Source organism: Cricetulus griseus, chromosome 5 (genome assembly GCF_003668045.3).
Source record: "Cricetulus griseus strain 17A/GY chromosome 5, alternate assembly CriGri-PICRH-1.0, whole genome shotgun sequence".
Lineage (NCBI taxonomy): Eukaryota > Metazoa > Chordata > Mammalia > Rodentia > Cricetidae > Cricetulus > Cricetulus griseus.
In genome coordinates this window covers 155,899,591-155,924,858 of record NC_048598.1, presented here as the reverse complement: position 1 = coordinate 155,924,858, position 25,268 = coordinate 155,899,591, and the positions used below count along the sequence as shown (strand labels likewise).

The following is a 25,268-nucleotide window of genomic DNA, read 5'->3' as shown; positions in this document are numbered from 1 at the left end:
AATGGTAGAGTCTCTGATGTCCCTTCTAATCAAGCATTCTGCTATTCTTTTGGCAACAAGCCTATCTCTCAGTAATCTCAAGGCATTGTAGCATCTAGAGAATATAATTTTGGGTAATGCCCATTTTATTAAGAGCTAGCCAGACCTCTATGTTATCAAAGTTTCAAAATTTGGCCGATATGGTAAATCTTCATGTTCAGCTGCAGGCTAGTCTGACAGCCTAGACGCATCCAGAACTGTTAACAAAGGAGTTCCATACTTGGAAAAATTGTCCCTATCCCCCACCTAATGTTTTATTTAACTAAAAATATTCTGAAGGTGTACTGCTGTTGCTTTGGCATGGTTTGAGTGTCCCTCCTGTATCTGTCTATTGAAGTTTTATCCTCATAGTGGACTATCAAAAGGATAAAAATTAACTTGACTGTGTTTTAAAGACATGTCCTTGGGATGGAATGAAGCTGTTAGAAGAAGCCTATGCTTGAAGTTTATAAGATTGACAGAAGTTAGAAGAGATCCACTCACTTCTTGTCTTGTCATATAATGCTTGTGCTGTTTCAGCCATCAAGGATATAATCATTAGGTACAAATTTGAACTCCCAGAGCTGTGAGCTGCATAAACCTCTTTCCTTTATCAAGTTATCTAAACTCAAATATTCCATTATAATAACACAAAACAAGTTAATAGAAGCAAGAAAACGATATACTTTGTGAGGCCCTACAACTAGAGTTACTTTGACCCACTAGTGAAGGGTTCACATTCAACTCATCTTTCTCTTCAAGACCAAATTAAGACTAATGTTGATTGGTTGCCTTGGAAACAACACTGTCAGGGATAAGTCCATTTTTCTCATCTGTTGCTGTCTGTACTGCTTGTAAAGTGCCATATATCCTATGTCACTGGTGTCTTGGTTGTGGTTTTATCAGTCACCTGATTCTAGAAAGGCCAGGAGATTGCCTCTTATGAATGCTCCTAGGGCAGAAGCCTGAGTTAACTCTGCTCCATTGTGGGCAGATGTTTTAACACTGAAGAGTCAGTCACCCCAATAAAACTCTCTGGAGGAGGTTAGTCATCTCCATCCTTATCACCAACTAGTCCCAGGTATAATCCTCAGAGAAAAAAACCTGCCTCTTAGCTTAGTTTACTACAACTATCAATCGCTATGTATTGATCAGAGGATTTCTGCTTTTTTTGTTTATTTCTAACATGCTGGCAAATTGTTGTTAATGCAGGTAGTTCCAAATGGAGCTTCCTGTAGGCCTATAATGTAATGTGGGAGCCATAGGAAGGCAAGTGAAAGCTGGGATTTAATAAAAACCCAGTCCATTTAAGAGTCATGGATCATGGATGGATACAATGATTAATGAGAGTGCAGCTTCAGGGTCCACAGAAAAAGGTCTGATCATTCTTTTATTGTTCTTTGTTGTTGTTTTGCTTGTTTGTTTTTTCCGAGAAAGGGTTTTTCTGTGTAGCTCTGGTGGTCCTGCAACTCACTTTGTAGACCATACTGTTCTCAAAATCACAGAGACCCTGCTACCTTTGCCTCTCAAGTGCTAAGATTAAAGGTGTGAGCCACCATGCATGGCAGGGGGTCTGATCATTGTTAAGGTCCCCTGACTCTGACACTGCTTGAACCCAATGCTGGGAAAGTTGCAGCTTCTTCACCGAAAGGGCCCAGCTGTGGAGGAGCAGATGGATGTTAGGATCAGGGGCCTGGCTATCTTTGAGTCTGTCTAGCAGTCAACATGGTCTCAGCCTGTTCTTGCATTAGAAATTTGTCTTTACTGCAGGATCTAGTGTAGGTGGTTTCTCTTTCCTCTACTTTAGGTTGGCTAACTGGCAACCCTGGTATAAGAAGTTTCCTGGATGCTATGGAAGGCTCTGTGTTCCTACACACTAACAGAATAGACTGAAAGTTTTAAAATACACTGGAAATAGCCAGCTAAGGGAAGGTCCCTGTGAAATTATTGCTTCATGAGACCAGATGATCCTTCCTACTTGCTGATACCTATGAGGTCTCAACACCCCCAGGTGAGAGCTCAGCCTGCTGACTTGACAGTGTGCTCTCTGACTCACACTTTGGCTTGCTGGTGTTCTGTGCTTTTTAACTCTTCAAATTCTATCTGACGGTGGAAGATAAATGCAAAAATTTTCAAATGTTACAATGGTAGCATTTAGAGTATTTTCCCTTATCTTTGATAGATGCATTGTATGGGTATTGTTGATTCATATTCAGCGTTTTAATTATTTAGCAGTTGGGGGCTGGGAAATATTTTACTGTGAAAATGCTTGTTCTACAAGCATGAGAACCTATGTTAAAATCTCCATCACCCACTTGGAAGAACCTCTCGTCTCAGCACTGGGGAGGCAAAGACAGCACATCCCTGGAGACTTGCTAGCCAGTCAGGCTAGTCAAATTGATGAGACCCCCTTTGCTGTCTAATGCGTGAACTGAGGCCTGCCATATAACACCTATAAATCTTCTTTTCATAATTTGTAAAATGAGAATAAATTAGTTATATAAGTGAATTTGAACAGTGTGTTAATGGCAAGTCTTATGGTGGTTTGGCCTCCATACTGCTGCCATGACTTCCCACTTGTACTCCTCTTCAAAACAACAGAATGAAGGGTTCAACAGGCTTTGTCTTCATCTTTGCTCAGCATTATCTGTCCCTAGAATGCTTGCAGCTTTAGGTTTTCACAACGGAAAACATCTCCACAGTTCCTGCATCACAACAGACCTTTTCATGAGAGATTACGTAATCACTTGTCACCATGAGATTCTTTCTGTGGAGGTGCCTACCCCCTTCCTTCTTCACCCACATGCCAAATGCTTGCTTCTTTAATATCTCCTCCTCTGTGTGGCTTGTCTCCAGTCCCCAAAGGGAAGCCTAGCTCTTCTTTGCACTCCCACACACAATTTCTAAACTTATATCCCTCACACAACACTAGAAGGGTCTGTTTGTACCTTATATGTTTACATAGCTGAGTTTTTTTTTCTTGGAGCATATGCTTCTAAGGGGTCTAGGGAGGTGTCTGTCATTCTTAGAGAGTGTTAAAAATGTCTAATGTGCTAAAAACAAATGGAACAAACTTGCAAGGTCAGTGTTTTCCTCTGAGAATCAAACACATAAGTTCCTAAGAGTCTCAAGGGTACATCAGACCAAGATTTTGTTCTGCATGCGGGTAGCAACCCAATGCAGAAAGGAGGAAGAGTTCCATTCCACACAAACCTAATTGCACTCCTCATTTGATTCACTCTTATAGATGACAACCATCAGATGCCAAGTGTGGCAGAGTGACATCTGCCTCTTTGGCAGGCACCCCCGGCAACAGTGTTAATGACTTCAGAGATCGCTCTTGATGTGTAATGTAGTTAAGTTTAAGTATAGCCTCCTCAGTATCTTCTTGCATCATCCTCTAACTCACTTCTGATTCAGCTTCTGTGAAATCTGGACACATTTATCCAAATTTGTCCAATGCCCTTCATGGCCTTGACACACCAGTCCTTTAATATATTTTCATCAGCTCCTGGATATTTTTCACACACAGCTGAAGGAACTTCACAGCCACTTTGTGTTCACATAGGTGAAGGTTTTGTTGTCTGAGAAAAGTTCTTTAGTGCTGGACCAAATTACATTTTCTAAGATGACCACATTAGGGGTGCCTTTTGAAATCATGCTATATAAGGAAAAAATGCCCCAGTGACTACATATGCTTTGAATTTGAAACCAATATGTAGCGCTTCATTAGCTCCCAGGATGAGCTGTGGAAAGGCAGGCTGGTAGCTACGACAGTCTTGCTCAGACTAGGAAAAATATACACATTTTAATTCTATCCTAGGCATTAAAAAAAAGCCTATCGAAAATTTCATCCAGTTTTCAAAAATGATGCATTTAATTTCAGATGGATTTCTGTTTTTGTTTTTTCTCTCTCTACAATGAAGAACTAAAAGGCCAAGGGCAAAAAATGAGGACAACCTGAGAAATAATAATAATCCCCAATGTTTTCTCTTTTCTGTTGATTGGTTACAGTGCTTTCACAAGGCATCACAATTAATCAGATACAGTGTATATTTGCATACACATGTGTAAAAACCTAACCAAAAACGTTAGGACTCAAATGGTAAGTCATTGCAGTAAGAAAGGAGATTATGCAGTCTTCATAATGCAAATAAGCTCCTGGAATCGATAGGCTAAAATAAACGGCAACTTTATTTTATAGGCTTTATGACGTTTTTGCATACAAAATAACTAAAATGCTTACAATTGAAAAAACAATCACATTATCTAGTGTTATGACTTATTGGAAAAACGGTTACTTGTGGACCCAATGCATTTATCATTTTTAATTGGAAATTAATGAAACAGTATTTATATTGCATATGCTTTTACATCTTTTCATCAGGCATGCCATCTTTAGATTTATTATACCTGTTTAAAATGCTGATGGAAATCATAGATTATAGGATTATGAAATGTCAAATGTAAAATAAAAAGGGAAGATAGCTGTAAAAGCATGCACTGCACCTCTCAGTGAGACTAAGACATACTTTAGCTCCTCAAATTCTGAAAGAAGAGGGACTACAGTCCATGCTTCAAAGGTGAATTTCATCCACAGTATTTTTCATTTGTTTTCAGAAGATAGGCAAAACAAGAGAGGTCAGAACATAATTGTTCTGGGGATTGTAAATGGCTTATTTTTATTAACTACTTTGATGGGGGACAATGGGATCTTCCTAAAAGTCATCAAGTCTTTGGCCAAACTCCCCTGTGCCTTGGTGAAATGGTACTCACTTCAATCTCCATAAATATATCGAGGCATGTGAAAGGTGCAAGCAGCTGCTTTGTCTCCACATTGTGTGCATAAATGTTCATTGTGAGATGTAAATTGATCAAACTGCGGAAACAAATCATTTAAGGTTTGTGCAGTGATTAATAACAGAAGCCAGTAATCAGAGCTCCCTGCCACCAGCACATCTGGTACAGAGAATTTCTAGTTTGCCCTATTATGCAAATGTGCAATAAAACAAATACATTACTTAATTTAGCAGCTGGTTCAGACACATTATTTTAGGTGATTTTTTTATGTTTTGTGTACTTTTGCCATAGATGGTGGTTAATTTGAATTAATTCAGTTGTTTATGGAATGAGGGTTGCTACATTAAAACAAAAAGCCCCCGGTAAAGCCAGCCTCTGAGAGTACACTATAGCTGTGGGCTCTCAGAACCAGATACAGCAGCAAATACAAGGTCTCAGAAGTTAAAAATCGAAACTCATTTGATTTCCATGTTCCTGAAAATGGAAGAAAATCCCATGACCGCTGTTAAAACTTGTTGGACTTAGCCTTTGTGTTTGTTGTGAGTGCAATTTCTTTTCGTACCGAGCTAAAATACGGATCACAAAGAGAAAATGTATAAGAGATGGAGGGATCCAAGAAATTTGTCCCAGGACACAAAATGTTGGGATGGGAATGAGACTCTAATTTCAAAATTCCTTTTCACAATTCCATTATCTTGTTTCTACATCAAAGTTAAACTTCCACAGGAGAGGAGATAAAATAGTATAGAGAGATTTTACCACTGTGGGTAGTAGAAAATTACTCTATCTAAATACAACCATCTCCTACTTAATAATGTTTAGGTTCACAACAGACTGTATGTAAGGAAGAGGTACTATAAGATTGTGTCTCCCAGTGACTATATCACCTTGGGTTGTTTAACTATACTATGATGGTCACACAATGACAGAATTACTGCACAAAGAATGGTTATAAATACTCAGTTATACATTCTGCCATGTATAGAGGACAATAGTAAGTTGCAAATATAGACATTAGTATTTAGAAACTAGCAGCAGAGATTTGGAATTCTAAAGTGAGGGTGGGCATTTTGGAAATGTGAGTCAGTCAACAGAGAGATTGTTTTGATCAAGGTTATTCAGAGAATCAGAACAGGCATATGTAGAAATGGATTTATTATAAGGCTTAACTTCTGTAACTATGGAATATGGAAATCCCAGAATCTGCATATGGGCATGTGTCAGGAGAGTAGGGAACACCTTGATAAAAGGTGAGATCTATAAGCTATGTGCAAGGAAGACTGATTCTCTTCATGCCTAAAGCTGCCTGGAGAAGACCCACCAAGAGTATGCATAGCAGTCTCTTTTACTCTAAATCTAAAAACTTCAATATTATTCTCATCCCCAAATACCCTCCAGACTGACATTAAAAATTTACCTTCACATAAACCAAATGTGTATTTAAGAATGCAGAAAAATAAGGTATGTCAAAGGAGAATGAAATAATGCTTGAAATAACTACATACACAGCATTTCTAAAATAGAAGTCAAAAGCTAGTACTCTTGAATTTCTCATTTTTATGTTTCCTTGTAGACATTCTGACATCATGGACATCAGTGATTAAGATTCTTAAAGACTTAAAGTGGTAACACTGAATGTTTCAAGGAATCAGCTACTGTGTTTTTTTTTCTCTTCAACCCTGGAGAAGTCATAAAGGAAGTAGATTGAATTCATTCAGCAAGAACCAGGCTTGACAACAGTAGCCTTACTTTATATGTGAACTATGAAGGCAACACAACATAATAGGAAAGAACAAGGCATTGAAGTCAGAAGGCTCTTTTCTTTACCCTGTTCAACACTCAGTTGGTGTGATTTCTTGGCAAGCTGCATAGCTCACTAAGCCACAATTTCCATATCTATAAACTAACGATAATTGAGCCTATTTTCCTAGGGCTATCATGAGGATTAAAGGAATTAAAGCATTTGCAACTCCACACAATGCCTGACATGTGATAACTCAATAAACATTGTACTTATAATAGCTACAGGAGAAGAAAAGGAGTTGGAGCCAGAGGCATAGAACTGTGATAAACCAATCTCATCCTTACTTCCCATCTTCTACAACAGGTACAAAGGCCACTGAGTTAATACAAAGTCATTGAAGGACTATCACAGATACCACAGTCTCTTTGGGGAAAGATTGTTTTCTATACCAGAGAAAGTAGTTCATAGAAAAATAATAGCAAATATATAAATAAATTGTATAATAAAAAGTTCTTCTTACAATTCGGTGATTGAAAATATTTGGGACTAAACAAATCTATTAAATACTGACTTCAAATCTTAACAATAATATTACACATGTGAAAACTTCTTGAAATCAGAAAGATTATTTTTCTAATGATATGGAGATTTTACAAAATTAAAATTTGGGACATGCTAACATTGTCTGTTGCTGAGATCTTCTTTTAAGTGCACTTAAAAACATTTTACTTGTTGTATACTTGGAGCCTGTCATATAGCCTCACAATCTACAAATATTTCTGAACGTTTCTGTGAAAAGGGTTTTAAAGGCTTGAAATATTATTCTCATGTGGCATAATGGTTGAAATTGCCTTGTTTTAGGTACTATAGAGTCAATATGCCAATGATGGATGAAATTTTTATTTTTAAATCTGAAAAATGTAATTATCCATCAATTCTGTACATTTTCAGGCTTTATGGATTTTTATATGACAATTTATTTTTTCTTTCTGGAATGCTACTGGTGAGCAATCTTACCCATCTATACTTTAAACTCCCTTGCATGATTTCTGTTTATTTATTTTTATTGCTTTTAAATTTTTTTCCCAGATTTACCTTTAATATTCCAAAGACTTCCTCTTTTTGTGTAACCTACTTTTTAAAGCCTCTGACGAATTTTTTTAACTTCAACAAGATTGCTCATACACACATATCCTGTCTTTTCTATTTGAAATCTATATGTTTGTCAAATTTCATAATCTTGACTCTTTTCTTTGTTGTCTAGCCAGTAAGTAGTCTATTCATTTTTGGTTTTGTAATAGTTAATCTGTTATCTCAGGTTCCTAGTCCCTAAATTCTTGGTTTTATAAATCTGAATTCTATTCATAATAGATTATTTTATGTAAAACACACATGCTCTCCATGTGAATCCTCCACCCCCATTTCCCAGTGATTTCTACTTGTATTCCCAGGAACTCCACCACAAATGTTAATTTTTGATTTTTATATTTTGGTCTCAGAGACAATAGCTAAACAGCCATCATAGCTCTGGACCTCAAGATTTTGTGATGTCCCTGGTCAGAAGTTCAGGCTTTTAAGAAGACAGAAAGAAAATGACACAATAAGCTTTATTTTCATCTTTCTAAAATGGTAAGTAGATATTTTCCACAAAATTCACTTTCAAGTTCTCTGATGTGCATGCACTGTAGTGGCAGAATTCTGCTTTGTTCCAGCTCTAGCTCTTCCTATTTATTACCTAGGAACCTAGGATTGAAGCTGCTTGTCCATGGGACCGTGATGTATTCTGTTGTGCCTCAATTGAAGTATGTCTTCTCTGTGTAATTTCTTCTTTGTTTTGAGGATCTGCTGAATTCTTTAACTTTCTTCTCAGTTCAGCTCACATTTAAATTCTTTTCTTCTATTAAAATCAGTAGTTTTAAGTAATTATTGCTGTAAGATATATATTTAGTAAATGGTAACATCCAAGTTCTCATGTTGGAGCCATAAATCCAATGTGATGGTATTTGGAGATGGGCCATGGCAAGGCAATAGGTTTAGATAAAGATTTAAAGGTGAGAGCCTTGGACAGGATTAGTGCCTCTGTAAGTAACTTGAACTAGACAGCTCTGGCACCCTGATCTCAGCCCTTAGCCTCCAGAAATGTAAGGATATGAGTTTCTGATGTAGAAGAGACATAGCTGATGGCATTTTATTATGATATCCTGTGGAGACCATCAGTCATCTTGCTGAGATATTGAGTCTCCAATCATGTTTCGCCAACGAATATGGATGGGTTTGAAAGGGGCAGGTCTAAATGCTGTTGTTTATACCAATAAGTGAATTGATATAAAACAGGTGAATGTTGCATTTGACTCTTGGTGAATTCAGGTAAACCACAACCTCTGAGAAAAGAGCAGGCAATAAAATAATAATAATAATAATAATAACAGTAGTAGTAGTAGTAATAAATAACCTGATTATTCACATAGAATGATGAGTGTAAATCATATTAATGCCAAGTGGACTATGAAGTAAAGAATCAAATTCAGCAAAATAGTTGAGAGGAAAATGATTTTATTCTGTAGAAGTAACGAGAAAATGAAACAAAACCATCAACAATAACTTCTTGTAGCATTAAGAAGCCATATATAGAAGTTTCATAAAATAAAACTTCTACCTACATTTAACATGAAACCTCCTGGTAGTGTGTTTAATTGAGAGTATAGTTAAAATCTTAAATATAAAATATTACCAAGAGTCCTCTAGCTAATTCAAATTCAAATGGCCTTTGGTTTTTATGTGGCTACTATTACAAAGGAGAAATTTGCAGTAGTAAATATGTAGTACCCACTGCATTCTTAAGCCCTGAAACATTTTGATAAACCATAAACTGGACTTTACTGGAATATGAGCACAAGGCAGAAACAAGGTAGCTGGCTTTTCATATAGCATTATATTCCACTCATATGACAAAAAGACCCCAAATGCACCTTTTCCTGTTTTTTGAGGCTAGTATTAATAAAATTACTTGGTAACTTGGCAGTTATAAATTGTGACTCCAGTGTCACTGGCTAGGTCACAGATGACTCCCTGTTTTCCTTTTTAAACACTGATGGGTTCAAAAGAGTAAATAAACAGAGTCAGAGTACACCATTCTAGTCACTTCTGTAATGGAAAGTAAGCAAAGCCCTTTAACAGGAGGTAGGGGAGGAGGAGGGGACAGGGACCACAGTCAAACAGATGATGGAATGAATATCCTATTTATGCATGCCAGATATGCTCATGTAAATGGAACTTGTGGGTCACCAGAGATGACAGGCATGGCATATTGGTCTGATCCCATAATTAAGGGAAAAGACATAAGTAGGGAACACTGCAGACTGAATGTACTGCTTTACTGCACCCTGTAATTACTATTCTTGGGATTTTTATTCCAGTAGACACTCTGCACTGATGATATGGAATATGGTCTCCTTTCAGTACCAAGAGTTATAGGGTAGTGTGTGTGGCAGATTAGAGAGTCATCTGTTGCTCTTACACATAGTAAGGCTATCCTTCCATGTTGGCAGAATTCAATAAAGCAGAGATTTCTACAAGGACGCAATGCAAATCCTGGTTCCACATCACATAGCAGATTTCTTTATGTCTATCCTTTTCCAGATTAAGCAGTTAGTAATTAATGAACAAAAGGGTTAAACTTCCCTGCAACATTAGCACTTACTACATAAACACAGGCAAGCACATGCATACTTCTGTCTAACCGAAATAAATAGTATTTTTTCCTTTGAAAACTTGTTATTTATAACATCTCTTGATATTTATGTGAAAGACAAGGTAAGGTGTCATTTTTTTCCTGACTAATAGGGTCCTAATTTTGTCTAAGATGGAGTATGCTTATCTCTAGAAAATACAATGTGATTGACAAAGCCAATCATGAAAGTTGTTTCAACTCAGAGTAGCCATGTAATGATGTTTCCAGTAAGGACAAAGGGGCATGCTGCTACATATACGTCAAAGAAAGGGCTAGCAGGTCAAAGTGAGCAGATAATATGACCAATGCCTTCTCCTCTTTGTCCTACATGTCCGTTTATTAGAACACAGTGTGGCAGCTAGAGCTTCTGCAAAAACTTGAGATAATGACAAAAGAATAGACACTGTTGATGAAACATTGACCCTGGCATCATGAAACTCTAACCAATAGTAGCGTTAGCTGTATTGTGCAGGGAAACTAAGCTGCTTGTTGAAAATACATTCAGTGAATAGTTACTCACTGCCTGATTTATTTTTAAATAATAAAAATAACCTATAGCTCTTCCATTTAGCTACTTGGTTATCCAGCTATTATTGACTAGAATGCTGCATTTTATTTTCACAAAAATCCCAAGGTGAAGATGGTGCATTATTTTAAAATATTACATTTCCATATGGGATAGTTCCTATGGTGTAAGTTCTTATGTACTTTAGGTGAGCCAGCTGGTATGTGCCATGGCATTATGGTATGTACTGGTTGTACAGTGTGTTGTTTATTTCAATTCATTCATTCCTTCACTTATTCAATTCTTCCATTCATCTATGTACAAGGAACATGGACTTCAATAATGTGACAGTTTCACAAGGACCTAGCAGTCTAATGAGATCAAGATTTATAGCCTGTTCAAAATTAAGGATTATGTGCTTAGTACTATAGCCTCCTGAATCACCCTTGATTGGTGAGGCAACCCAAGCATAGAACCTACTACCACACTTTCCTGCATTAGTAAATATTTAACTACATTATTATATGTATTCTTATATCCACATATAAGTGTAGTTACTTGACATTCATTAATGAGCTTCTTTATTTGAAGCAGAGACCATCACAGAAATCCACAATTGGTAAAAATACAAAGATAAATTGACCATGGGTTACCCAGTTTAAACTGGTACAACTACAACATAAGCCCTATGACTAAGACTTGGGAAATATTGTGGAATGGGGGTTACCACTAATTAGAGAGCCCATATACAAGGAAGTTTGCTGTTTTCTCATAGTCATATCCCCATAAGTTATCTCCTCCCAGTTGGGAAGTCCTAAACACATTCATAGAAGAAAGACTGATGGACTCAGAAGGATATATATATATATATATATATATATATATATATATATATGCACACACACATATATATATATGTAATCATATATACAATGTGTGGTATGTTATACATGATATATTTATATGGAAGAAGTCATGAATTTGAGTGTGAATGGGGACACAGGAGAAGTTGGAGGAAGAAGAAACAAGAATGGAAATTATGTAAATATAGTAGTCATTTACAAAATTCACAACAAATTCAAACTAAAAGAAGAATAATAATGCTAAATAATAAAACTAACAGAAGAAAATAAAACATACAGAAAAAGAGAAAATATTCTGGTGACATGGAATGCTAGCCCAAAACATAAAAGACAAACACATAATTGAGAGGAAAGGAAGTGCACACCCATACAGAAAGTATACTGGCTGGAAGCCCTGGCCCCAGGCACACCTACATAGACTAAAAATTTATTTGAGGGAAGGTTGTGCTCTCAACGAAGAAGTAGCTTAAAGTAGTGAAGAAATAAAGAAGCCTTTGAAATACTGAATACACATTATATCCTATCATCTTTGGAGAATATTTTATGTAGAAAAAGATGCTGAGGAGAAGAAGGGGTGGGGCTTTGTGTATCATGGGGAGTAGGAGTGATATCTTCTAAAAGAGATCATAGGGGTCAAGATGAAAGCTATAGGCAGAAGTTCAGAGCTCATTTTAAATGTGCCATGTACTAATTCAGTAAACTTGCTTTCTTCATTCACGAAGTGGGAAAAAAATTGTGTCTTCAGTTTCCTCTAATGTACATTGAGATTAAATAAATATTGTAAGTACAAAATTGTTCCATAAGCACATGCTTTTTGGATTTGCAAAGATGATGGACTGGTTGGAGTAGAGTACTGATGAGGGATCAGTTTTTTCTCCAATTAATATGTAATGAAACAGGAACAATGAAAATAACATGATTGTCAGTAAAGAAATATGCCATATTTTGTCTTTTCTGTACATTGATGTTAGTACTGGAGACCAGATGGAGCTTAATCCTTAAGAGTATTCTAATGTCTAAAATTATGCAAGTTACATCATAGATAGGATCAATCAAAGGAGACATGACACCCCGTAGCCAACTGAAGCTGTGTAATGTGATTTACTTCCCTATGTATAGACAATAAGATAATGGATAGTTTGTATAGAATTTTAAAAGCGACAATAATACAATTAAAACAAAATCTACCATTCTCAGTATCTTCAAGAGAATACTGTGCTGAGACACAACACTGATGTTTTCATTTGAAAATCCATTCATGTTGGCTTAATTCATAAACAATGTATGGGGCTACTGTTAAGTTTTACCATATGTAATATGACCTTCATATTGACACCTTTTTCTAGTACTTTAATTTTCAGAATGCTTAATCCTTGGGGTACATTAATCTTCATCTTCTTACCTTCTCTATGGCTTGAATTTTCAGCCATGATCATGCACGGATTCTATAAACTGTTTTCCAATAGAAGCTGAGTCCTTCATGTGTACTACTGACAAACTGTGCTGTTGAGTAATCAGTGGATTTTAATTCATCACCCATTCTAGAGTAGGAAATGTCCATAGAATAGAAGCATACACACTGGTATATTTTTTCATGCTTTTCCTCTATTCCCTTAAAACAAATCTGTGTGTTAAAACCATGAGAAGAAAATGCAGGCCAAGATTGGGGAATTGCTTGGGAAATGCAATACAGAGCTTATTCATTTTCCCTAGACACTACAATTATAAAGTTCCACCTAGAAACATGGGTACTATTATGCTGTCAGCCTTGAATTGCTGCCCTCACATGTTAGTGTGGACAAAATGCACTCAGGACATTAGACTTAAAATGTACATTCCTATGGACCCTAGTGGCCCATGCCTGCAAGCCTTAATACATTGACTAAACCAGGAGAATTGTAAATTCAAGGCCAGCTTTGGTTACAAAGTAAGACTGAATCAAATCCACCACCCTCACCAACACCAATGATAATAATAGAAACAAAATCAAAACAATGACCACAGCAAATTAAACAAAAATATGGATTCCAAGAGCTGGTACCCCCAGAATATCCAATTCAGGAGACCTGGGTAAGTGCTTGGGACCTGTGTTTAAGTAGCACAGTGACAATCCAATTAAGCTCTTCTCTGACTGAACACTAATAATTATTGAGAAACGGAATGTTTTAGAAATATTTGGCCTTTTACATAATTTTTGTCTATGATCTGGTAAGAAGTTAAGTAAATTAGAATGTTTTGTATCAAAAATAAACAAATGAACAAGTAAAAATTGCCTGTTCACTCAAATACTAAGAGGAGCAAGCAAGAGAGCACATAGGAAGTGTCCCTCCTGCAAGCTTAATAAGACAGTAGTCCCTGAAACAGCAAAGGGATTAAGCAGCTAAGGGGCTTGCCAGCATTAATGTGAGGAGGGCAAATTTCTGTTTTGGAATTTAATAAATACAAGATTTTGGCTTGAAATTTTTAAGATATTTTGAGGAGACTTTAATTATAGACAATTCATCATTTTACTTTCAAGAGTAATGTTTTTTTTTTTATGTTTGGTCAATGGTTTCTCTCAAAAATATCTATGAAGTGCCATTAACTGCCAAGAATAGAGAAAAAAATTGTTATTGTCTTTGCAGGGACAAGAGGAAATTTCCGTCTGCCTTCTGAAATTTGCAGATATGAACTGATGATGGTCAAATTTATAGATGGGAACCTTACAGACTTATTAATGAGCATAGCAACATCAAGGAACATCACTAATCCCGTGCAACTGCTAAGCTGTACATTCTTCTTCAGAGGTGAGAGAGAGACATATGAAGACAGGCAATTGGGAAGGTTAGCTTCTGACTCCTGGGATATAACATGATCTGGACACAGTGCCTGTTGGTCTTGGAAAGGTGAGTACAACTTGATGGACCTGCTATAGGTAGAGTTTCTCAGATGATCCTTTGTACCTTCTTTCAATGGAACTAATGAAAAATTCTATCTGTGCCTGAAGAAAACCATCTGTCTCTGTGATTAAGGTTTTCCTTGTTATTTGGGGTAAATTCATAGAGAAGAGGTCTAAGACAATCTTCCTTTTTCCATGAATGAAACTTGTTTTGGTCAGCTAAGCATACTTCAGAGACAGGAAAAGCACCAAGAGTGTTCAACAGGCAGGAGTCACACAGGTCATGAACTCCTAGATTTTGAGACTTCATTCAGCATCGTACCTCAGAGTTACCTTTGACTCATCCAGGCCACTCTGCTTTAGTGTGATGTGGTAAATCTGTGCATGAGATGCACAACTCTCTGGCACTGTCTCTTTTTCTCTTCCCCCCTCTGTCTGTCTGTCTGCCTGTCTCTCTGTATATGCCCCCCCACCGTGTGTGTGTGTGTGTGTGTGTGTGTGTGTGTGTGTGTGTGTGTGTGTGTGCAAGACGACAGGGCAGCATGCTGGTGTTGGTGAGGGTTTTTTCTACATAGATGTAAGTCCCAAGAAGTTTTTCCAGCTCTTTCTCAGTATCACCTGCCTGAGATTCTTGCTTAAACACGCCACAGTTTCTATAGGGACTCATGATCTTCTTGTTACTTCTCATTTTGCCACAGTAGCTGGAAGATGCTGTAACCACTGCTGGCCTCTCCTCAGCTAGAGTCAGGCATCAGGCAAACGGAGAGTCCATCTTGTTCTGATATTAAATATAAGCCCCAAGGGTGCTGTACATGGCACAGTGTGTCCTTCAGAGTTGTTCCAAATGGAAAAAAAAAAAAAAAAGAATGTCTTTGTGTGTTTGGGTAGTGGTTTGAAGACATAGAGATAATAACACTCAACAAAAAGTAAGATTCCCCAATAGCAAACATTCCCTGCCCCCTCTTCTTTTAATGAAATAAAGCCCTTCTCCTTTCTTCTTGCTCTGCTGTTGTTGAGCCCCAGAGGGGCGTTTTTCTCCTACAATTTCTCACTGACTAACAGGCTTGCTCCTTGTGCTGAGGCTGAGGGCTGAGGGCTGAGGGCTGAGGGCTAAGGGCTGAGGGCTAATGTTTTCCCTTGCTCAGGTTTATCCTACTTCACACTGGTTCCTCCTGACTCCGAGATGCTGAAAATCAGATTTCTGGGGACATGTGAAGTGACAGAGTGCTGACCTGGGGAAAGGAATGCCATTTGCAATCTTCCAGCAACCTGCTCTATCGATCCCAGATCTCACACTACCAGGCCACTCTCTGTTGCTGCACTTGGCAGTCTCCGAGATAGAGATTCCCTACTTCTTTCCTTGCTGCAGTCTCTACTCAGTTACCAAATATGACAGTATTCGGATAGGAAATTAAAGGACCGGTTACTTCCAAACACTGGATTCTGAAGAGATTCTGAAATTGATATTTTACTTTCAAAAATTATTTGAGACAAATCATTTAAATTCTAAGGACACAAAAACATCCCCAAGAGTGTTCACTACAAAGTGCCCTTTCTCTGTGCATTACAAAGCCCCATGGCCCCTCCTCATACAATGAGGTGTGCGGAGGAGAGCCAGAAATTGCCCATAATAACGCTCTGCCTTTCTACCGTACATCCAATATGTGCTGTCATGATTTGAGCTTTTGAAGCTCTCATGGCAGCATTGGCAGGGAAGATAATGGCGCCTATTATTTTCAATGAGCTCCATCAGGAGGTTTCAATGGGCCCGCTATCACTCGAACAAAGACACGTTGGGAACAGCTCTGCTTTCTTGTCATCAAAATGGCTGTGAGTTTGTGTGAAGCCAAAGAACACCGCTTTCCCTTTTCAGCGCTGCTGGATTTGAAAGGACCAAGAAAGGCAGCTCAGAAAGAAACACGCCTGAGTCTTTGCCGGTGCCCTTCGCCGGGGCTGGATGTATATACGAGGAGCTTTGCTTTACAGAATCGATAAGTTCAGCAGAGTGAAACCTGCTTTACCATCGATTTTCTATTCATAGCTAGACATATGTTCCCATGGAAAATGCCTTTTGATTGAAACAAATAAAAACAAAACAAAATAGAAACAAATAAAAGCAGAATCCCTGCCGGCAAGGAAGTAGTTTAGAGGACAGGGAAGCTGAGAACAAATTAAGAGCTCCGGTACCATTGACTCAGCTTGGCCATGCCTTGGCTTTACTGTTCTGTCACTGGCTCTCCTGGTCTCCTGAGGCTTGAGTCTTTTCTTCCAGAGCTACCCCAGCCCAGTCTCCAACCTCCTTTGTCTGGATATTTACAAAGACTTAAAGTCGACCTTTCCTGGGACCATAGGAACAGACAAATCAAAGCCCTCTGAATGGTGGGTCATTTAACACATGTTTACATATATTTTGGTGAATTTATAAGTCTGAGAGTTGACAAAACAAGTTGATTTGTGTTAATGGCTTTATTGATCTTTTCTAAATAAAAATAAACCTCAATAAATTGAAGCATATCAATTTCCTGCTTACACCCATGTATCTGAGTGTTTAAATTACTCATTTAAAATTCAGAGAAAGAGTGTCATTATTGGTCCTGTATGAGTATGAGTCACTGTTAATATTGCCATGACAAGATACCTGATAAAAGAAAGTTAATGGGGCTGCAGAGACGACTCATTGAGTGAAATATTCAGTACAGAAGCCTAAGGATCTGGCTTTGGATCTCTAGACCCCACTTAACGGTGATGTAGTAGAATCTGTGTGCAATCCTGGTGCTCTGACTATGAAGTAGGATTCAGAAGCAGGAGAATCTAGGACTCCAGCAAGCCAGCTTACTTGGTGTACACAGAGGAGAATAACATGATATCCTGTCTCAAACAAGGTAGAGGTTGTGTACTATATTTGACATCATCATCATGCAGTGACACACATACTCACAAATATGAACATACATACACTATTGCACATGCATCACACATACAAATAGCATACATACATATACAGACACAGACACAATCACATACTCACACACAAATTTAAAGTAGGAATGGTTTGTTTGTTTTGTTTTTTGTTTTATTTTTGCCTCACAGTTTAAGGGATGCATTCAATAATATTGGAGAAGACTTGGTGGCAAGTGTATTGCATTGCATCCACACTTGGGAAGCAGAGATGGATGCTGTACTCTGTTGGGTGCATCTTTTATTCAGTGCGGAACCCTGGCCTATGAATGGTACCATCCATTTTGGAGATGAGTCTTCTGACCTTGTTTGATCCAAACTACATGCTCTCTGGCACACTTGTTGAGAGTTTGTCACCTAAGTGACTCTAGATCTTGTTACATTGACAGTATTATTAGCTGTCCTAGTTTACAGTTGAGGACATGCTATGATCTAGACAGATGAAATAACTAACTTGTCTGTTATTACTCATTACTGGGAAGTGCCCAGAATAGGATTAGGATCCCTGAAATTTAATTCCAGTACCATAAACATGAAGACCTCTTCAGAAATCTGACGTGTGGAAGAACTGTTAGAAATAGCCCATTTGACTCTTGTATTCCTTACTCTCCCCACATGCTTCTTCCTCTCCAAGATTTCTCTAGTCTCACAATTAATAATAGATTCCTGCCCCATTTCCTCAAGTCTTCCAGGGTAGAGAGCAGTAACACCCTAGTAGACTTTACTGCAAGTGTTTCAAGTGTCTAGATTCATTTAGATACATTACTACTGATATTCCTATGTCAACAATATGAAAGGATAGTAATGAATCTTAGAAGATAAGGATAAGAAGTTTGTAGAAATCATGGGAAATCTCATGCGTTGTGTAGAATGAGAAGTCATACTGATATACTGCCAGGACAAACATGTAGTTCCCTTTGGTGACTGAAAACTAGGCTTGGTTCTATTCATTATTACTACCCTACAAAATGGCATAACATTGGGTGTCAAGAGAAAGAATGTTATGGAAAAAAAAGAATGGTCGAATAAGTACATCAATAATCACCCAAGCCATGGCACTTCTTGGAATCAGCCCCATTATAACAACTTATCTTCTATATTTATAATAAATACAATTAAATCTGAATTTGAGTGAGAAAGTGTATCTCACAGAACTATAACCCTTCATTTTTTTATCCCATAGCAATAATGTGCTGTTAGATGACCTGATTAAAAATGTATTTGTATCGGTGTAGAATAACTAGAAATATTTATGGTAATCACAGAAGCACAGCAAAGGATCAAAGTTTTCACAGTATTGATTGACTTCTAGTTCATACCTGTTGTGCCAGATGGCACAAACCAGAAGAATGTCTCACTGATCTGTGTGGTCAACATGCACAACTGAATCTAGGTAGGCCACAGGATCTATGTCTTACATTTCATCACCACAAAATAATTTAAAGTGACAATGTCTGAATGAATCTAGAAAAGCTAACTTCTACAAAGTCTAAATGACACACATCATTTTTCATGTTTAACAAACCACCAGATACCAGAGTCTTCCTTTGCAGATAGTAATCCATTTGAACAAGATAGTTATGGCTTTCTGCTTCAAGAACTCACTCTCAGGAGAAAAAGACAGCACACTCTCCAAACCTCTGTCATATTAGAAAGATGACATTTCTAAAATCACCCTTTTTTGTGAACATATGTAAGGAAGTGTTTGCCACTCTATGAGCTAGCAAGCACTTGTCCACAGGTCACCAAGCTCTCACTGCCTTGTTATTAGTAGTTCCAGTACATTTTATACTATGAACTCTGAGTTCCCTAAGTAAAGACGTTTTTGGGAGCACAGCTTAAGCATAGTGACTAGAATATAGCCTATGGTTAAAATATCTTTTTGTGTAGGGTCAAATGTTCATATTCATCTGAAGATCAGCATGAAAAACATGAAAGAAAGTCATCTCCATGAGGAGGCAGTTGCCGTGACAATGGAAATTCATATGCAGTCAGAAAACTTTATATTGTTCTTTCTCAGTACTTTTTTTTTATGAATTTGCCAAACTTCAAATAATTTAATGAATGTGTTTATTTGGTCTCCAAATGGACTCCATGAAGTACTATCAAAATTCTTATTGTTTGCCATGCATTTCAGATGAGAAAACTGAGGCAGAGTGGAGATGATCTGCTCCCGAGCACATTATAGATGTGTTGGCACATCGCTTTTGATTTCCAGCCACAGGAATGGCAATTCTGCTGTATAGTATTTATGCAGGTGATTTAGGCATATAATAAATTATGTTAATAATCTTTCATAGAAATGAATGGTAATTTGTTTACTTAAACAATTTCTCCTGGTCCCCAACCAATATACCTTGTCTAGTGGTTGGGGTGGAAGATCCATAATGTTTGGCCCCTTAACTCCGGAAGCATGCTTTGCTCTGTCCAAGTATTTATCAGAAACTTGCCTAGTTCACCCTCACTAAGAAGACATATTATTTTATAAGATAAATTTTCTGGGTTTTCTCCATACAACAGCACTATACCAGATTATGTGGACAAATGCACACTTAAAACATTCCATTAAAAAGTGTTATGGCAGCAGCTAAAGCAAAGTGACCTGGAGGTCCTGCTTGGATTCAAGTTCAAAATGCTATTTAATAATAAATTAATGTATTTATAGTGTCTGATTTGGAGTGTGTGTGAGGAATCTTTATTTGAAATGCAAAGCTTAATATCAACTCCTAATTTTAAAAGAGGAAATTGACAGTTGTTAATTGACCAAAAGTACCCTTAGAAAGCTCAGGGTATCTCTAGGTTGTAACAATGGAAAAATCAAGAACTGTTTGGTTTTTCCACGGGAGGATCTCAAAAAGTCAATGTCTTCTTGGTTAATTAAGATAAAGATGGCAGAAGGTTTCTGTCTTTCTATTTCTGAAACTTGCCTTCATCCCTGCACTATCATCACCTCTGACATGAATGATTAGTGTTTCCTCATCTCATCTTCAATTTCTCCCAAATAAAAGCTTCACAACACCCCTCAATTATCTTTCATATACATAAACTTTTCAGTAACATTTCTTGACAAGCCCTCGAATGACTCCTCCATGCACAAACATGACTAGCTCCTCAGTTCTGAAAGATTTCTGTACTTCACATTCCTATATGTTAGTCTCCTAGCTCAACCCTTGATGATCTTTCCTTAATTAAATGAGTATTTTACTTTTTAAGGACTTAGTACTAATTGATTGTACTTTCAAACTTAAATTCCCATAAATACATTATTTTGTATCTGCAGCTCCATATCTTTCATTCCACCCTCAATTGATGGATCTCTGTGCATCCTTTAGAACCACTTCAAACATGCTATCTCTTCTATGATGCCTACCCATCCCCTACAGTGAGGACAGTGCCTCCTCTTCAACATACTCTGTAGTTTTGTGCAGTTACCAGGCCACAGTAACAAGCTTATGTGCAGTTGTTTATATTTTGTGAACAGCTTCCCAAATTAGGACAAGGTCTTGGTCAATACAAAGACTCATTTTTTTTGATGCATAGGATACATGGTAATGTGTTCTATGTAGGGGGATATTTAGTAGCAGTATAATTATGATGTTGATGATGATTTTATTAATATATATTAACATAATATTAGTAACATCTATTAATGATATCCCTTGTTCCATACAACCTTAGGCAATTGGGTTATTTAACATAAAAAATTTAAGCATATGGAGCAAAAATAAGCTCAGAGGGAACATTGTTAGATTGAAGAATTTGAGAATGGGAGAGGCTTCCTAAAGTTTCACAGCTAATAACTCAATAGAGCTGGAATTCAGGAAGAAGTTTCAGAGACTCTAGAATCTATAAGCCACAGGCTAAATGCCTGTTTTCAGATCCCATCCTGAGAATAGGAAGTCCCCTGTCTCCTTATGGTTTCATTCAGTGAAATTTTCTTAAAGAATAGCTACTTTTCATAAATCAGGCCTTACAAAAACATGGGCAAAGGTATGTGAAGTTGAGAAGAGATTGCTACCTGGCATGACCATCATTACCTTTCGAGGCACTGAATAATCTTCAGAAACCACTCTACTTGTGTATGGACAGTCTCTGGACACACCCTCTGCCTCCATTGCCTTCTAACCAGAATGCTGCCCAAGGCCTTGTAGGAAAATGTGGGGCTGCCACTGCCCTCAAGTTTTCCACAGCCAGCATTCACTAGGAAAGCAAATCTTGCAGTAGGAAAAGATGAGCTGAAAAATGTTTGTGTCTATTCCCCTTGTCTCTGTCCACCAAGAATCCTTTTGGAAGTTCGACAGTCTTATCTGTAGCACTAGGATGAGAGTATTGCTGTATTCCTGTCTACTTAGAAGGTTGAAGAACATTTTGAATTCATTCCTTAAAATATACATAATATTTGCTTTTCTTCCTACCACAGGATATGTGCCAGGTGAAGTTTATATACATATATATTCCCACTCAGATCACATTTTGCCATCTGTGATACATCCCAGAGGCCCAGACAGGCCCACATCTATAATGGTTGTACGTTAATAACTCTGGATGCTACTATAGATACCCATAGATTTGGAGCGAAACCAAAGCCTAGGGAAATATAGGGAAAAATTCAGCTCAGCTTCTTTTCTGTAGATTACTTGCCTGGAGTAGGACATCCTAAAGTTTGCAGATTTGTCTGTGACATCTTTTAAAATAGCTCTGGTGTGCAGCCAGAAACTCAAAAAAATAAAAGGAGAAATAAAACAGAAAGAAAGAAAAGAAAAAAGAACGTCAAAGGTGACTCAGCCTAGCAGAAGCAAGAAAAGTTTAATTCAGAACATAATTTGCTTTCTTTTATTTGCACACTGCAGTTCTGGGGAATAAAAGCCATTATAGAATCAAAGGACAATTTGCTTTCTTGTTGTTGTTTTTGTTCTGCACTGAATTTTTAAAGGCTTTAAAAAATAACATTAACAGATGATACCAGATTTGGTGCAGTTTAAAACCAAGTACCTTGAGTTTCTTCTAGTGATAAACAGAAACAGTCTAGACTCTCTGCCCCAAGCACAGTGCTGAGTGAGCTCAGGAAGATTGATTCTCTTCCTAGCTGGGAAAGGAAGTGAATAGAGGCACAGAAAAATGATTCTCAGAGAAATGTAGATGTTAAAAGTTGTTTAATTATGGATGTTTCGATCTTCATTTTTTTCTCCCATGAAATCTGTCTCTAACTATCTGTTAGTATGCTAGGTGTTACTTCTCTCCCTCTCTTCCTCCATCTCTTCCTCCCTACATCCCTCCCTCCCTCCCTTCCTCCCTCCCTCCTCCCTCCCTCCTCCTCTCTCTCTCTCTCTCTCCTCTCTCTCTCCTCTCTCTCTCTCTCTCTCTCTCTCTCTCTCTCTCTGTGTGTGTGTGTGTGTGTGTGTGTGTGTGTGTGTGCAAAATATGTGTATCAACTTTTAAGCCTCTCAGAGAAATTCTCAGTTCTTATAGTGTGGAGGGATATTACAATGAGAGAAATCAGGGGACCATTTATCTACACTTAAGGAAAATAAAATTGAAAATTGAAGAGGAGAAAGGTAGGAAAGATTCATATGAAATGTGCTTCTGCAAGATTTGCTGAGAATAGATTATAAAGTGTGGATGAAAAAGGTTTGGGGGCAGTGGCAGAGTGTGAGGACATTGATATGAATTATGTATTAAATCCCATGGCCCTTCTTCAAGAAATGTCAGTAAAGAATGGGATTGCTTTTAATTACTTTTTGATTGTTGAGCTATTTCCCCAAATGTGACATTTCACAGAGACTAGACAATGTCAGGTCCAGCTTATAACAGGAATGAAAGGGGGGAAAACTAAGTTGAATTTCAGAAAGGAGAAAAAAATTTCTATTTCTACAGTGTTTCTCAAATCAGGAATATTGTGTGTGTGCTCTTACAGCCTCTGAGAAGCTCTAGGAATACAATTCCCAGGAGAATGTTGACCTGAGCATGCAGAGAATGAGTGGAAGTCTCTTTGTATGGACATGTATTTCTACAATACCCATGAATGTTTTCCTTCTGGCCACTGAAGAGGAGGATTCATCTTTATCTTCACTGTCATCAAAGGATAAGATTAATTATGCCACAGTAAGTAACTACCAAATTCCAAGCACTGGGTGAGTGTAAACAGGTCAGGTTTGGAGCATAAGCGAAACCCGAGATGCTCATAATCTGTGTAGCAACTCAAAAACACACAAGGGGGACTGCTGGGACCTGTGAACAGGAGAATTCAAGAAGTGACACTCAGTGGAGAACTTGGGTGCTGGCTGCCTACCCCATGCAAGCTAAGGAGCATGTCCCACAACAAAGGTTGCAAACTGGTTTTAATGACAGACCTACCTGAAAGATATCTCATTCCTGATGAGGACCCCACAATTTCTTACCACCCTTCTGACAGGAGGTCATGTAGTTGACTCTGAGGATGTGGTGCTCTGAGGGCAGTGTGAGATTCCAGGAAGGGTCCATGGGACTAGCATGGTAAGTGTAGGCATCTCTTATTCTATATTTAGGAAGATGCATCATTTTGTTATCACAGCTAAAATTTGGAAATGCTTAGTCTTTCATTTCACCTGTTTCCAGACATAGACTTGAGAACAAATTTTGTTGAGCAGACATTATGCAAATTCCATGAGATCTTATTTGCCTCCAAGATAAGAAGGCTAAGACTCACTACTAAGGTTTTCAAAATTATTTTTTCTTCTTCCCCGAGTCATCAGTGCAAGATTCTGTTCTTTCACCAGAGTCAGGAACTGTAATAGCCGAGAGTGCATCCTAAAGCTAGGGATGCAGGAAGGGGACCACTTTAGTTCAGGTTTAGAGTTGAGTGGTCATGGCAGAAGCAGCTTTCCTGTCCTTATGTCCTTATTTCTTACTTTATGAGGCAAGAAACACTTTAAGTGAGAATAATTGACCAATTGTATTTATACTCATGGAGAACATGGAGCAATTCCTTTGTGTTCTCAAATTATTCATCCTTCCAAAGGAAAAAAGCTGCTTCAACAGGTTTGCAAATCCTCCTGCAACCCACCACAGCTCTGTGTTACAACAGACCTGTGCCCACCCCCTTTTGGGGTGATTCATAATATCCAGAGTCACATATTGATTGGTAGTTGTAACAAAAGTTAGGTCCCACAGGCTTTGGAATTATGGAGTTAAATTAAGCCTCAAACCCATGTTAAGTCATTTCAAAGCTTTCTTGTATTTTGTGTTTTCCAGGAAATGCAATGATAAAACAACAAAATTGGATTCTATGATTTATAACTAAGTGCATGTAATTTTTAGAACATCTGGTTTACAAATAACAAAATCATTCAAATTACTTCTCCAGAACAGTTTTAAGTAAAACTCAGCTTATTTTCTAATATTTTTTCCTGCCTGTATTTAGGCAAACCAAATTATGTTTTTATATTTTGAGTAATTAAATGCACTACCAATATCCCAAAGTAATGCTTTTGATCTGCAATTTCTCATATTTCACAAGATTGCTTACTATCATGCGGGTTTTTGTTTATTTGTTTGTTTGATGATGATTCCCCTGGAGTGTTCCATTCAGATGTATTCAGCTCAGAATGAAGACAACAGTGTCCAATACTACTGCATGAGAGTCTGTATTGTTCACTAACAAAAGTTTCTATAGCTCATCCACTGCAAGACTGGGCTGGCACCTCAATTTTTGGAAAACAACTATCATTGTACCTGTTCTTCACCATGTGTTTGTCTTTTTCCTTATGCTTGTGATCACAAGGTCAGAACATGGC

The 25,268-nt window shown here is 37.7% G+C and overlaps 1 long non-coding RNA gene across 1 annotated transcript; it reads left to right on the top strand.

The window, feature by feature from the left end:
• Window positions 1-5,985: 5,985 nt before the first annotated feature.
• LOC103160099 lies at window positions 5,986-24,074 on the top strand. Its single transcript, XR_004770332.1, has 4 exons — window positions 5,986-6,925; window positions 8,062-8,191; window positions 14,285-14,545; window positions 23,411-24,074. It is a non-coding gene; the product is annotated as an uncharacterized LOC103160099 (long non-coding RNA).
• Window positions 24,075-25,268: the final 1,194 nt, after the last annotated feature.